General features: G+C 48.6%; 1 protein-coding gene across 1 annotated transcript in view; it reads left to right on the forward strand.

Annotated features, from left to right (window-relative positions):
* Positions 1-709: 709 nt before the first annotated feature.
* Positions 710-14,368, forward strand: part of NPAS2 (neuronal PAS domain protein 2) — a 150,840-nt gene continuing 137,181 nt past the window's right edge. Inside the window, exon 1 of the mRNA XM_040993811.1 lies at positions 710-931. The gene's annotated coding sequence lies outside the window, so the exon portion shown is untranslated. The remainder of the gene's footprint in view (positions 932-14,368) is intronic.

The following is a 14,368-nucleotide window of genomic DNA, read 5'->3' on the forward strand; positions in this document are numbered from 1 at the left end:
CTCTGCGCTAGCGGGCATCTCCTCCGATCCCGGCCTCCCACCTGCGCCCCCCTCCCCGCTCGGGTTCATTGAGAAATTGCGGTGGTCCCTGCAGAGAACAGACAGCGCGTCCAGTGCCTTGGCCAGGCCCCCGCGCGCACTCCGGCCCCGCTGGGAACGCCACCGAGTGGGTGCCGGTGGCGGGCTCGCCCCTGCCGCGCGAGACAGCAGGGGTGGCGGCGGCGGCGGGCACCTGAGAGGGGCAGGGACCCAAGATTCTCAGCTCCCCCGGAGTGACAACTTTCACGGGACCTTGGTTGGCAGTCCCACATCCGCTTGCCTTGCCTCCGGGCCAGTTCACCTCCAAGCACAACACCCCTTCCCCGCGCCCTGTCCGCCGAGCCGGGAGCTGGACGCACGTCCCTCACAGCCCAGCGGGGGCGGAGGCAGCCTGTGGCCGCACGGAGGTCCCCGGGGTCCATTTGTCTGGGGCGCGCACCAGGTGCACGTCCTTGAGTGGGTTGGGGCTAAGAGAGACCCCGCGGGCGGCGTCAGCGGCGGAGGAGAGAAGGCGGAGGAGGGGGAGGAGGAGGAAAAGAAGGAGGTGGAGGAGGAGGAGGAGGGAGGAGAGAGGAGGCAGAGGGAGGAGGCAGAGGCGGCGGCTCTCCCCGCCGGCTTTGCGTGCGGAAGAGTTTGCCGCGCGAGCAGCCGGCCTCCCGCAGGAGCCGAGAGATCCACAGGGCTGCGGCTGCGGCTGCGGCGACGGCCGGCTCGGAGCTACGAGACCCGCAGCCCCGGCGGCGGCGGCGGCAGCGAGAGCAGCGCCTCCCGCCGCCGCCCGGGAGGAGCTCGCCGCGCCCGCTCGCCTCTCGGCTCCCAGCGGCGGCGGGAGGCGCGTCTCCCCGGCCCTGTCCGCGCCCGGCCCCGCGGCGCCGTCCCGGCCCGCTCCGAGGTAAGGGCCGCACCTGCGGGCGCAGGGCGTGCGGGGTGGGAGGACGTGCGCGTGGGATCGCGGGACTGGGTCATCTGCTCGCCGGCGCTGGGGACGCGCTGGGCCAGAAGGGGCGGGCGCTCCGGCGCGGGGCTGCGCGGTGCTGGGGACCCGGGCGCGCGGATGCCTGTCTCCCAAGCAGTCGTGTTGCGCCAGGGGTCACATCCTGCTAGATCACCGCCGGCACCGGGGTTGGTGGGCTCCTGGCGCGTGTCACTGCGGGAGGCGGAGGACGAGGCACACGGATATCGTCGAAATCCAGGGGTCTTCAAGTGGGTACCATCTGGGTGGTTAGGGGCCTCCGCAGTTGGGGGGGGGGGTGTCCTCAGCACCTTCCCCGAAGCCCCGCTGCGAGCCCTCCCCAATCTTGGAGATCCTCGGATCCCGGAGTGGTCAGAGGGAGCACCCCAGGCCCGCGGTGTGTCCGGGTTCCTGGGTCGGAGTGGGTGCGCTTGGAGGGCGCTGTGTCCGGGCTGCCCCGCAGCTCCCCAGGCTGGCAGATGTGCCTGCTCTGCAATCGAGAACCCGTGCACCTTTAACCTTTCTAAAGCTCACAGCGGGCCCAGTCGGGCGTCCCCTTGGTGGGAAAAAGGTACGATTTCTAAGGGGCCAAATCCCAAACCAGCCTGGCTCCTGCGCTTGCCACTCCTAACTGCTCAAGGTAAGGAAAGTTTGGCTTCAGCCTTGTGATCCATAAATAATGAGTACGCACGCAGTTTTGTTGATCAAACAAAATGGAAACCTGAAATCTCCAGTCACACTCCAAACCTAGTCGCGAAACTCCCGAGGCTTAATCGGGAAGGCTCGGTCCGAAAGTTAAAAAAGAAAAAAAAGCCTTGGAGTTCCACAGGTGTTACAGGTGTTTTGGAGGTGCATTCTCGCCTGCCGTCGTTACCCGTGGCTCTGGTACCCACCCCCAAACTTATTAACGTGATTAGCTTGTTGATTCACGGGTCAAATATTGAATCGTTATCAAATTAGCTTGAGCAGCAGCCAGTCCGTGGTCACAGCTTCTTGATCCTGGGAGGAGGGGTCTCTCCCCTCCCCCCGCCTTAGGACTTCCCAGGTGATTTCGCTCTAAAGCAGTTTCAGCCAAGATTCAGCTGTGAGCACTTCGGTCTCCTGCACACACTGTACCCAGCCAGTAAGTTGACCAACTAATTAGGGCTTTCATCAGAAACAGAACTGGCCTCCTTGGGAGAAGCTGTTCGTATTCAAGAGCACATGTTAGCGCAATCTCTGTGCCGATGAAACTGCCAGAAATAACCCCCAAAATGCTTCTTGAAAAGGACCTCTAAACAAATGGAGGTGTCGTATTTGGAGGGGTGATTCTGACCCCAGCCATTATTTTACCTAGGCAAGAAAGTCAGTATACCAGGGCGCAGCAGAGCCCAGAGCCAAGGCGGCATTGGTGTTTCTTAACAGTCAACTCACAGATTTAGCTGGAAATAAACCGTGCACCCTGAAGATATACAGTGATTATCTTCCATCTCACAGAGATGTGGAGAGTGGCTTAGGAGAATTGCAAATAAGTTGCTTTTAGTCATTTTCTTCGGGGAAATCAGTGCTTCTATTTATTTGCTGGCCTGTCCCACTGTGTTTAAATGCAGAATGATCTTTATCGTCACTCTCCCCAACAGTGGCTCCTGTGGAGGCCAAGGGGGGGGATGCGTTCTAGAAGGAAATACGCTATTAATAAGATGTCATCTCCCGAAGAGCTAAACATGCCAAGAAAAATCCACGTGAGGCTTTCCTAATTAGTGTGATTGAAAAAAAATCCCATGAGAAGACGGGAGAGTGTTCAGATGGTGGCTATAGAATTGATCTCCATGCAGAAAATAACAATTGCTTTTAAGCTCATTGGTTCTTTTGGAACAATTTGGAACCCTTTTTAAAGTGTTGGCTGTTTAATAATGAAGATGGCAAGAACCTGTCCCCTAATGTGTCACTATTTAGCTGAATTCATCTGTGTGTGTGTGTGTGTGTCTTTCTTAACTCTTGGGAATCTTTATAGCTCTCTCTTAACATGATTATTTGTTCTTAGATTACCGACTCAAAGTTGACGATGGGGCGGGAGCATTAAAATAGTAATGCAAGCATATGCTTTTAATATCTTCAAATGTTAACTTTTGCAAAGTATCTTTTTTTTTTTTTTTTTTTTTTTTTTTTAGATTTTAAGGACATAGGCGGCGAGGTCTTCTTATTTCTTAGAACAAGTAGGTGTTTCTGGCTTTACATGAATTGTTCAGTTTTTCCAGAGTGACCGTGACACTGGCTGCCCCGTGCACACGGCGACATCCCTTTCCTGAGACAGGTCAGATTGAAAATAGCCCAGTGACTCAGGATTCTTGGCTGCTTTCTACCAACGGTTTAATTGGCTGCATCCTAGCAAGTATCTAATTGAGTTTCACATTTAAATAGTGGAGATGGTACTTGATGTGTTGTTTGCTCACAAAAATGTTTGATTAGCACGTTCTGGATGATCCTCGTTCTGTTGGCTGGAAAGCCAGGAGGTCAGGGACAGTCATCTCATTCCCCAGGGGCCTTGTTCATAATAGATACTCAGTGAATATGGGTGGGAAATGAGCCGATTGTCAGTAATTGCTCCCCAAAGGTTGGGCATTTCTGAATGCTGATGGGGCTTCAGGATGAGAGATTCTATTTTGAACCTGATGATCATGCACAGTCCCTGCAAGCACTAAATAAACATGAAATACGAGCAGCTTTACCAGGGGAATTTTTAATGCTGTCTTTAGCTAAGGCCCTGCCGTTTTCCTGTTGAATTCTTTGAGAGCTGGATCACTTGGTGTTCTAGGCAAAGCCATTTCGTAGGTACAGTTTCTCCTGGAGAGCACTTGAACTTCCATGGGCCTTAATGTATGTTTCCATTTGATGATTCAGTGATGGAGGGAGTTTATTTTCTCCACTGATGTGGGGAAACAATGATAGAAAGAGGTGGACTGTGATGTCTGTGGTGGTGCACATAGCGTGTCACCTGGAGCTCGGCTGTCTAGCTTGGGACTTGAGTTGTTGCATGGTAAATGTTTGAGCGGATGGACAGGCCCAATCTGAGTGTTACACATGATCCATGTGGATGAAAAGTCACACTGCAACCCCAGAAGTACATGTAATGTACGCCAATTAAATAAAAAGGCTGGAGGAGGTGACCCACAGTGGATGGACCAAGATCTGTATGACACGTGGCTATAGTTTCTGTGATGCTCGTGGAAACTGGTTCTTTGAGGAAGTTTATCAAAACAAAGAGAAATAGACCAGCTGGTTTGTGTAGCCACTGGGAGGAGGGGTCCTTAAATATACAGGGTGGACAGAAGGGCCTGGATCTCTTCTCTTTGAGGGACAGTGGTCCATTTCCTGGCAGGACACTCTTAGATTAGAACCATCCATCAGTTCTGTTAGCTGAAGTGACTGTAGGGGGAGCCAGAATTCACCTGGATTCTTTGAGGACTCCCTGTCACCCCCTGAGAAGACTGTACGCTTCAGACACCCAGAAGGCCTGACTTTCCCAACTCAGGGACCTTCCCCACCCCAATCTTAGGCCATCTGGGTGACCCTAAAAATACACCAATACAATTCTGCTTTTTACTTTGATGTTTTGGGGTTCTATTATTTGCAAAGAGAATTTCTCTGCTATCGCCTTTCCTTCTTTGTGATCCCTAAAACCGAGTGCTAAGAGAATGGCAGCAGCAATTGCCAGCATGAAGCAGGAAGAACAAATAGGGGGAGTAGCTGAACCAGGAAGACCTGGTGGGGAAGGGGAGAGATGGGGTGGGGGGTGGACATGGAGCACTCAGCATCCCAGACAGGGATCAGAAGAGTGTGAGTCCAAAAGGTGCAAAGTGGAACCCAGGGTTCCAACTGGGCGGATGGCACTACTTTGTTGAAAGTAGCATTCCTGGGTTATTGAAGCTATTCTTGGCATCCAGAAGACAGAGCCTGTCCCTCTATAAGCAGGCAGGAGGCAGAGCCCTCCAGCAGCACAATTCTTCTAGCCCCTTTGGAGCCAAAGAGGGTGTTTCCCAGCTGCCCAGAGGATGCTTGTCCCTCTTAGTGGGCAAGGCATGAAAATCTGGAGATAATTTTTTAAATGCTTATGTTTCTATTTATAAAAAAGCATATTGCTAAGTTTTTTGGATAGGAATGAATAGTAGCCACTGGTTTGTAGTCTATGAGGGCACTGCAAACAGTTCATAGGAAATGGAATGAAAGTTTATTTTGGTGTAGAAGATACTTGCAATTCATGCAAATGAAGGCATCCTCAAAAAGTTCATGGAAAGGATAAATTACAGAACTATGTTGGCATTACAAATTTTTTGCATCTAAATAAACTTATCTATGAATTCCAATTTTCCATTCACATTTTTAAGTTCCTTCATATTTCCTTCTGTTTTTTTCTAGGTGTTAAGGTATTCTTAGATTATAAAAAAGACACATGGATATAATTTTATGAAAATTTTCTTTTTTTATTTTTTTTAAAGATTTATTTTTTATTATTTTTTCATTGGAAAGGCGGATATACAGAGAGGAGAGACAGAGAGGAAGATCTTCCATCCGATGATTCACTCCCCAAGTGAGCGCAACGGGTCGATACTATGCCGGTCCGAAGCCAGGAGCCTCTTCCGGGTCTCCCACGCGGGTGCAGGGTCCCAAAGCCTTGGGCCGTCCTCGACTGCTTTCCCAGGCCACAGGCAGGGAGCTGGAAGGGAAGCGGGGCTGCCGGGATTAGAACTGGCGCCCATAGGGGATCCCGGGCGTGCAAGGCGAGGACCTTAACCACTGCGCCACTGCGCTGGGCCCAATTTTATGAAAATTTTCAAATAACACAGAATTGTACTAGTAAAACCCCGTGGCCAACTCAACATTCATTCATTCACTCTAGTTTTTTTTTTTTTTGGCTGACAGAAGTCTGATGTTGTTCAGGGATCTGCCTCCCTTCACCTGTCTTTGGACTGACCAGGCACTTCTGATGGACCTACCATCCTGGCCAGTGATTGGCTTGAGGTGATAATGTGGCCCCCACCCTAGCCAATCACATGACGGGGGGTATTGGAAAGCTTCTGGGAAAGTGTCCTCGCTGCTAAGGGAGGGGAGGGAAGACTCCGCGTCTCTTACAGTAAAAGCGGAGATGGAAGGGCAAAGAAGCCTGTAGTCAGGACCTGGCTTTGTGGAAGATGCCCTTGACCTTCTGAAGTACCTTAGGAGCGTTTGCACTTTGGGGGGGTTTTGAAGTTTAAAGCCCTGCTTTCAGTCAAGGTAGTAGTGAAGGTTTTCATCAGTTGTAACCCAAGACATCCTAATGAATGCTCCTGTAAGTCTCCAGCCTTCTGGGAGATAACCATGATATGTCTTTTACTCAACATTTTTAGCGCATTTACACATACAAACACATAAATATGTATTTTTAAAGCAATTCATTCTATGCATATTGTTTACCAACTTTTAAGAAAATAAGGCATAGAGATTTATTATTATTATTTATATCTACTTTAATTTTATGTGCTACCAAGTCACATTGAGAAGTGTGGTTGGGGCACAATCTAAGCCATCCCTTTCGATAAGCACTTGTTATATTTCACTTCCACTTCTTCACTGTTACAAAGGTATATTTATTAGCCTCGTAATATGTGTATCTTCGAGCATGTTTCAAGTTTTTCTAGGTCAGGGATTACTAGGAAGGGATTCCTGGATAAAAAGGCCCATCTGTTTGAAATATTGATAGATGCTGCCAAATTGGCAACGAGAAAATGATGCCCAAACACCTTCCCACCCACAGCGTGGAAGGCTGCCTTGTCTCTGTGCTGTGACTAACACGATGTGTTAGCCATCTTTTCAAGCTTGTCTGTGCGTTTTCACTTGCTTAAGGTAAAGCTGTTTGCACTTTTCTATTCTGGTTGTTGCCCTTAACTTGAACCGAAGTGTTTTCCCATGTCATTTAAAAACTCATGTTAACATAATTTTAATGACTTCCTAACAGTCTATGATAATTATTTTGGGAATGTTCCAATGGCAGGCAGGAATGCAAGAATGCAAAAGGGAGAATTTGAAATTGCAGCTCTCTGAAAATTAACAAGACATTGTCGGCTTTGCAATAATCTGGAAAGATTTCTGGAATTGCTTTTGGGAGATACCCTCTGCTAGGGCTCTGTTTCCAAGAAGACCCTGGAGGAACAGAGCCCCCACATACTATGCACAGTGGACCACCCTACATACTGATGCTTGAGGAACCATAGAGTTTACAAACTGATGGACTCTGAATTCAGCTCTCTTATTGTATAATAGCCATTTAAGCAAATACATTGTGCATTGTGTGACATGTAGCTGAAAAATTAGTCCCCTGGGTTCTTGGAAATTTTTTATTTCTGCCTATAAAGAGAAGAAAGCAAGTGGAATGGATGAAACTCATAGAAAATGGCAATTGTTCTCCAAGGATGGGACACATGAAAAGCATCAATCTATGCATGCACCATCTTACTTCCTTGCTGCCAAAGAGTCATGTATAGACCAGCATGCTGGCCATGTACTGACGTGTGATAGAAAGGAGAGAGCCACAGGACCCAAAAGAAAACCTTCCACAAAGGCCTCATAAAAGAAAGATTGCCTTAAAATACAGAAATCCTCTCAGTAGACACCCTGGCAACATCATGGAGCAGCCAGCGTTGTTTTTTGGTGTTTCTTGTGCTAATGCATCCCCAATACCCTGACATGCATAGGAACATTAGTCATTAAACCACCTGCAGTAACATGACAGATGGTGGAGGAAACCCTTAGACCACCAAGAAAGGAGAGTGCCACCCTCTTTTCCTAATCTTTTTATTATTACTGTGTATACTGTTGGCCTACAAATCAAAACTTCCGTTTCTTTCTAGTTTACAAAGGTTAATTCTACTTGAGAGCCAGCACCTAGTCTCTGGTCCCCTGAGGCAGTCCTGCTGAGACAGTTTGCATCAATAGTTGGTTTCTATAGCATTCTGATTTGAATTCAGTTGATTTTTTTTAGGGCCGTGTCGAAACATACACCTAGTGCTTTTGTCAGTTTTGGAAACTGAGGGCTCTGATTTTCTGCTGTCCCATTTTGCAAGGTGCATGAGGTTTAGTTGGAAACAAGGAGATCTTAAGGGTACACATGCAGGGTGAACAATTCTGATGGGCTACTGCCTGTTGTCAGAGTGCAGGAGGTGAGCAGACACGACACTGCGGCTGGAGAGGTTGTTAGAAGGAGGTGATGTTTTTAAGCAATTTATGTGAGGAGAGGGAGGCATCAGTCTGGCTGCTATGTTGATTCAACAAATCATGCACTTGCCAGATCAACACTATCATTTGTGCTGGGTACAGAAGACTCAGGCTACAGTATCATCACCCGGTACTGCAGAAGATGCCTGTTTCCCTGGAGATGGAGAGCTGATGGAAGAAAACTTTAAAGGCCACATCTTCGGTGTGCATTTGTGATGGGCCCCGCCATGATGCTGGGAATGATTGCTTTCCATCTTCAGAAGGCCAGGCGATCTAGCAACCCAAAGCAGATGTGCCTCTTTGCATGACCTCCCTGAGGCCTCCTTAATGGTCTTGCATGGCTGCTTTCCCTTCTCCTTCACAGTAACTGGCTACTCTCAGCTGGTTGGCATGCTAACCCTGGAGAGACCTGTGATCCTGCCAGCAAGTGAACCTGTTTCTCTTTCCAATCTATTATAGCCCTTGAGTGGTAACAATCTCTTAAACAGATGAGTCGAGACTAAGTGATTTTGTTGGAAATAAGAGAACTGATTTCTGAGCTGCCTTGGCCTTGGGCTCTCAGCTCACCATTCAGAATGGTGTCATGGACCTCCACCCATCCATGGGAGTGCATGTCACCTGCCATACTCGTAGAACCTACACTTCACTCTCATTCATTCAGCTTTACCAACTCAGCAAAAGCTAGCTACCTTCTCACTCTTATTTGATTGGAAAAAGGCACCCTGTTGGGATATTTTATCCAGGGCAGCACAGAATCCCAGGATTTAGATTCTAGCTGGCTTTGATAAAAGCAGATGCCATTCCTTGTTCTCACATGCCATTCCTGACTTTTCCACTGAATCAGTCCTGCTACCCAGAGTCTCCTCAACTTCTCTGGACTTCCTCTTGCTGCATGTTGTACAAACTCTGCTCTTGGAAACCTGAGTCCTTCACATGCTCTTCAGTTATTCCTGAGTTGAATGCTTCCTGGTGTGGCTGCAGCTGCCTCTCTTGGCTACAGCTGCTGAAATTATTGCGCTCTCTCTCTCTCTCTCTCTCTCTCTCTCTCTCTCTCTCTCTCTCTCTCTCTGAGGTCTATCAGCCTCCCAGATCCCCCAGTGTCTCATGCAGGGCAACACATAGGTGTTCTCTGGAGGAGCCCTGGATGCCCAAGAGTGGCTGTGACCCACACAAGCAGGTGTCTAAGAATACTCATAGTACTGTGATTCCTCTATGACAAAGCTGAGCACCTTATGTCAGCTTTCCCAGCCTGGGGCCAGCCCTTCCTCTGTTGTCCCTGAAGCCTTCTCTAAGAACTGACCTGGTGGATGTCCCTGCACCCTCTGCCCTGGCATTTGCTCAGCCAGGGCTTGATGCTGCTGCTGTCACTGTTGTACAGGTCCAGGGCACCATGCCCTGTGTGCTCTGGACAGCAAGGTGGTGTGTTCCAGTTTGTGCTACATTTGTATGGACCTGTGCCATGGAGTATGGAAGTTATTCTTTGGTAGTCATAGCAGATTGTTTCCAGGACCCACTTGGGATATCAAAATCTGTGGAGACCCATGTGGCCCTGATACCTGCTCCCATGTTCTTTAAGTCATCTCTGGATGACTCCTAATCCCCAACGATGCTGTAATGCTGTGTCAATGGCTGTTACGCCATCTGCACTGTTTAGGGAATAACAGGAAGGGAAGGAAAGCGTGTGTTGGGCATGAACATACTCTGATGGACCTACTCTTTTTTTTTTTTTTTTGCAAATATTGGCAATGCATAGTTAGCTGAATCTATGACTGTAGAAGCTGTCAGTGTGCAGGACCAATGTCTTTAGACTTAGGAGGAGTAGTGTGTTACTGGTCCAGTGGGGCTTCCCCGCCTCCTGATGCCTGGGTCACTGGCTTCTCAATGTCCACAACCAGCACAGTGCTTGCAAGCTAACTTCTTAGACTTGGACAGACCCCTGGCTGGCATGGACATGGGAGTGCCCAGGAAAAGTGACATCATGCTTATGTCTTTAAAAATAATACCTAGATTTCATGTTCTCGGTTTCTGTGACACTGAGCTGTGTATCTGCATGAGTCGGCTGATTAAAGCAAACAGCTAGTTAGCCTCTCGTGTAGGTGCAGCATCTCCTTGGGTTCCTCTGTTACTGCGTTGCTCTGTGGCTCAGTTTGTATATCTGCTCCACAGCACAGCCCTGATCCCCGGCTTGTGTGCCTGCGAGTGCTGTCATATCAGAACCTGTGGCTATGTTGTGTTTCCTCACATCTCAGGCTTTGGCAGTCCTCATATGATACCGCACCCTGCTTATGGGAAATATCTGCACAAGGCCTTTTCCTTGGGTGTGCCGGGGCTGACCTGTAGCCTGCATTCACGTCACAGCCTGTAAGTGACTCTTGCTATGTGGCTCAGCAGCGCTATTCAGTGATTTAATGAAGACAGCTTGTGGCCCCAAGCTCTAGCACCCTGACCTGGTTTCAGTGACCGAGTGACCTTGGTAAGTCATATACACTTCCAGGCTTGATTTCTTCACCTCTAAAAAGGAGATAACGTACTTAATGAAAATGCAGAGGTGAGAATGCTTGTGGAAGAACTTGTGAATGGGAGACACTGTGTTATTGTCTTATTACTCACTGCCATGGCCAGCTTGTCGCTCAAACCCCTGCACACCTGACTGGGTAAATGCCAGCCTCAAGGTGTTCACTTCTTCAAGCCCTTTGTTTTGTCAGACAAGGTACATGGTAACAGTAAAAAATATATCCCAGGTTCTCCTAGAAGTTCTTGTTATGGGGAAAATGAATTTATTTTTAAGATTTGTTATTTGAAATGTAGAGTTATGGAGAGAGGGGAGAGTCAGAGTCTTCCATCCACTGGTGACAGTGAGAGAGTCGGCTCTGGGCATGGAGTTCTAGGACCCTGGAGCTTCATCCAGGTCTCTCACTTATGGGTGGCAGGCACTCAAGGACATGGCCCATCATCCACTGTTTCCCAGGCACAATAGCAAGGAGCTGGATCAGAAGTGGAGCAGCCAGGACTAACCAGCACTCACAAAGGATACCAACATTACGGCCCAACCTCCTGCACTACAACACCAGCTCCCAAATATTTTTAATCTTTTAAAAAAAGATTTGTTTATTTTTATTGGAAAGGGAGATTTACAGAGAGAAGGAGAGACAAGGAGAAAGATCTTCCATCTGCTGGTTCGCTCCCCATGCAGCTACAATATCCAGAATGGAATTGATGCAAAGTCAGGAGCCAGGAGCTTCTTTCAGGTCTCCCACATGAGTTTGCAGAGTCCCAAAGCTTTGGGCCATCTTGTACTGCTTTCCCAGGTCACAAGCAAGGAACTGGATGAAAGGTAGAGTGATCAGTGAATGAATTGGTGCCCATATGGGATCCCGGAGCTTAGAGGTGAAGATTAGCTCATTGAGCCATTGCATCAGACCCCAGACCCCAAAGCTTTAAACTACAGAAACTAAACACTTAGACTATCTCAGCCGCTACTTGGGGCCTCACAGTTTCATTTTGAAGGCTTTGGCCATTTACAATAACAGAGTACCCTGATGACACATCAGATTTCCATCCAAATCAAATTGCCTCTTTGTATCCTATGGCTCTGAGGTTATGGGAGGTGTGCGGCTGTTTTGCCATAACAAACGTGATATGTGCTATTCTGCGTGTCCCTTCATTTGTTCTAAAGAGAGCCAGCCTGTGGAAGTAAGGCCCAGCTCCCACCACTCCTGAAGGATCCTGTTATTCTTCTACTGGGTCAGAATCCCATCAAAAACAAGGACACCCTTCCCCCAATGCTCAGGGGAACCAAATGCTTAGTCTCTGGCATGGGGACATATATAGGATTTGGGCTGGTGAGTTGCTTTTGAAGTGGAAGGAGAGGACCTCAATGCCTCCAACACAAAGCGCCTCATGTTCTCTAAACCAAAGTGAAGAGGTGCAGTTAGCAGAGTTGATCACTGTATCTCCGTACATTTCTTTTTCTATGGAGGTTCCTGGAGGGTTCTACAGGGCATAACTGGAGTTTCTGAGACCCTGGTTCCAGGGGATTTATAATACGCATGAGGCACTCCAGCCTCCCCCCGTGCAAGTGCCACCCGGAAGTCCTGGGAGGAGCATGCTGCGCAAGCAGCTTTGCTCTGAGTTGTCCTATCTCTCTGCGCATTCTGCAATCTGCTTTCTGCTCTGAGTGTCAGCAGATAAGGAGCCAGCCGGGCACAGGGAGAAACCAGGACAAGGTTCCACACAGACTGTCCACTGGTACTTCTGGGAACTCACTTGTCCTCGTGGGCTCTGATGTCCAGTTTCCTTTTGGAGAAAGAGAATAAATGCACAGAGCTTGCTCACACACTTGGATGGCATGACCTGGGCAGAGTGCTGTTGGGCATGGAGGCTAGGTCAATGTTGGGATTTTATTACCTGCCCTTTTCTTTTTAATCCTGGAATTTTTTTTTTAATTATTGCTCCTTGCCCCTCCCTTTGTCATTTCCCCACAAGTAAAGCAAGATAAAATGTTACTCAAACTAGGGGTTCTTCGGGACAGGGAAGCCTGTACCCTGTTGTCTGCTGGCACATGCTTTCGTTGATCCACAGCAGGCCCTCGTTGCATCCAAGACACTGACACTCAGAAAAGTGAAGTGACTTGCACTGGGAATCATCAGAGCTGGAACTTGAACGCAGCCCTTTTATAGAAAGACCAAAAATAGACCAGCCCGTTTTTATTTACTCTTTCTGAAATACCACTTCCAAGAAGATAGGACGTGTATATGACAAATTAAGCACTTGAAACAGGATTTATATAGTTGGAGTGCTTTTCTTGATTCTGACGGTCTGGGGCAGTGACTAGGTGCATCTGGGGTGCAGCACAGCTCTGGGTGGGTGCATGTGCTCTGCCCAGGTCTTGGGAGGATGGGGTGATGTAAAAAGCAAAGCCCTCCCATAGAAGTCATTTTTCAGAGCAAAATCATTATTCTATGCTTAACTGTTTGAGTGGCTAACCTGCCTTGCAAAATAGGTTCAGTGGCCAAGATAAGAACTGTGTAATCTACATGCCCATTACATCTCTCCTCATTTTCCTGGAGTCAGTCGAATTCAAATGAGAAGGCAGCATGAGAAGGTAACATGGGTCTGTCCCTCCAGGGTGCATGTCCTGGAGGTTTAGTCCTCCGGGGGACAGTCATGAGAGGCCCAGCAGAAGTGAATTATGTCACGGGGGCCACTGCCCATGGAAAGGGACTAAAGCTGTTAACCCAGATGACTTGGACAAAAAAAGAGCAAGTGTGGTACCTCCTCCCTGTCTGGCCAGGCGATCTGTTCTGCATGCACCCTGGCCACTGGGATGCCATCCACGTGTTATGACGCAGCCTGGAGGAGGAGAGACCCTCATTAGGATGCACAGCCCATGCTCCTGCACTCCCACCACTGTGAATGGAAAGAACTTCCTTTCCTTACAACATCCCAACCTCAGGCATTGTGTCATAGTGACAAAAAAGAGGCTCCCACAGGCCACCTGATAAAGCAGACATGATTTATGGCGAAGCCTAGAAGTCTCTCAAGGTTCCCCCAAAATGTTCTCCTTCCATTTGCTCCTCCCTGACCCCCACCTCCACACACACACACACACACACACACACACACAGCACAGATCCCAGCTCTCAGTGTTCTGTAAAGGATAGTCTGTGCAAGCAGGTGTTGTAGACTGCTCAGTAACAAGTGCTCTGCTGGGGGACTCCTCCCCGGGTAGTATCCCCTGGGTGGTCGCTTATCCTATTAAGCCAGGCGGCTCCCACTTCTCACTCTGCACCCCTGCAGATATGCTCAGAGGTCCTGGGTTCTCCTGACTGCTTCCATCATTTGCTGCTGCCATTGTTTATGAAAATGGAAACCAAAACCTGAGAATAAGCAGCATTAAGTTAATTTAGTCTGTCTGATGGTTGCCATGCACACACACACACACACACACACACACACACACACACAATCAACCTTGTTCTAGCAAACTCACTCCGATGTGTGCACCCCTGCTTCAGACAAGTGAGAACCATTCGTCAGCACCTTCTCGGGATGGCCTGAGCAGTTTCCACCTTTATTTTCTGAAATTCTCTAAAAGTATCTATTTGAAGTCTTTTGGGCTGTCTCTAGGTTGAACCAAGCTGACTCAGC

This window comes from Ochotona curzoniae, unplaced genomic scaffold (assembly GCF_017591425.1).
Source record: "Ochotona curzoniae isolate NIBS_2020 unplaced genomic scaffold, NIBS_Ocur_1.0 contig_883, whole genome shotgun sequence".
NCBI lineage: Eukaryota > Metazoa > Chordata > Mammalia > Lagomorpha > Ochotonidae > Ochotona > Ochotona curzoniae.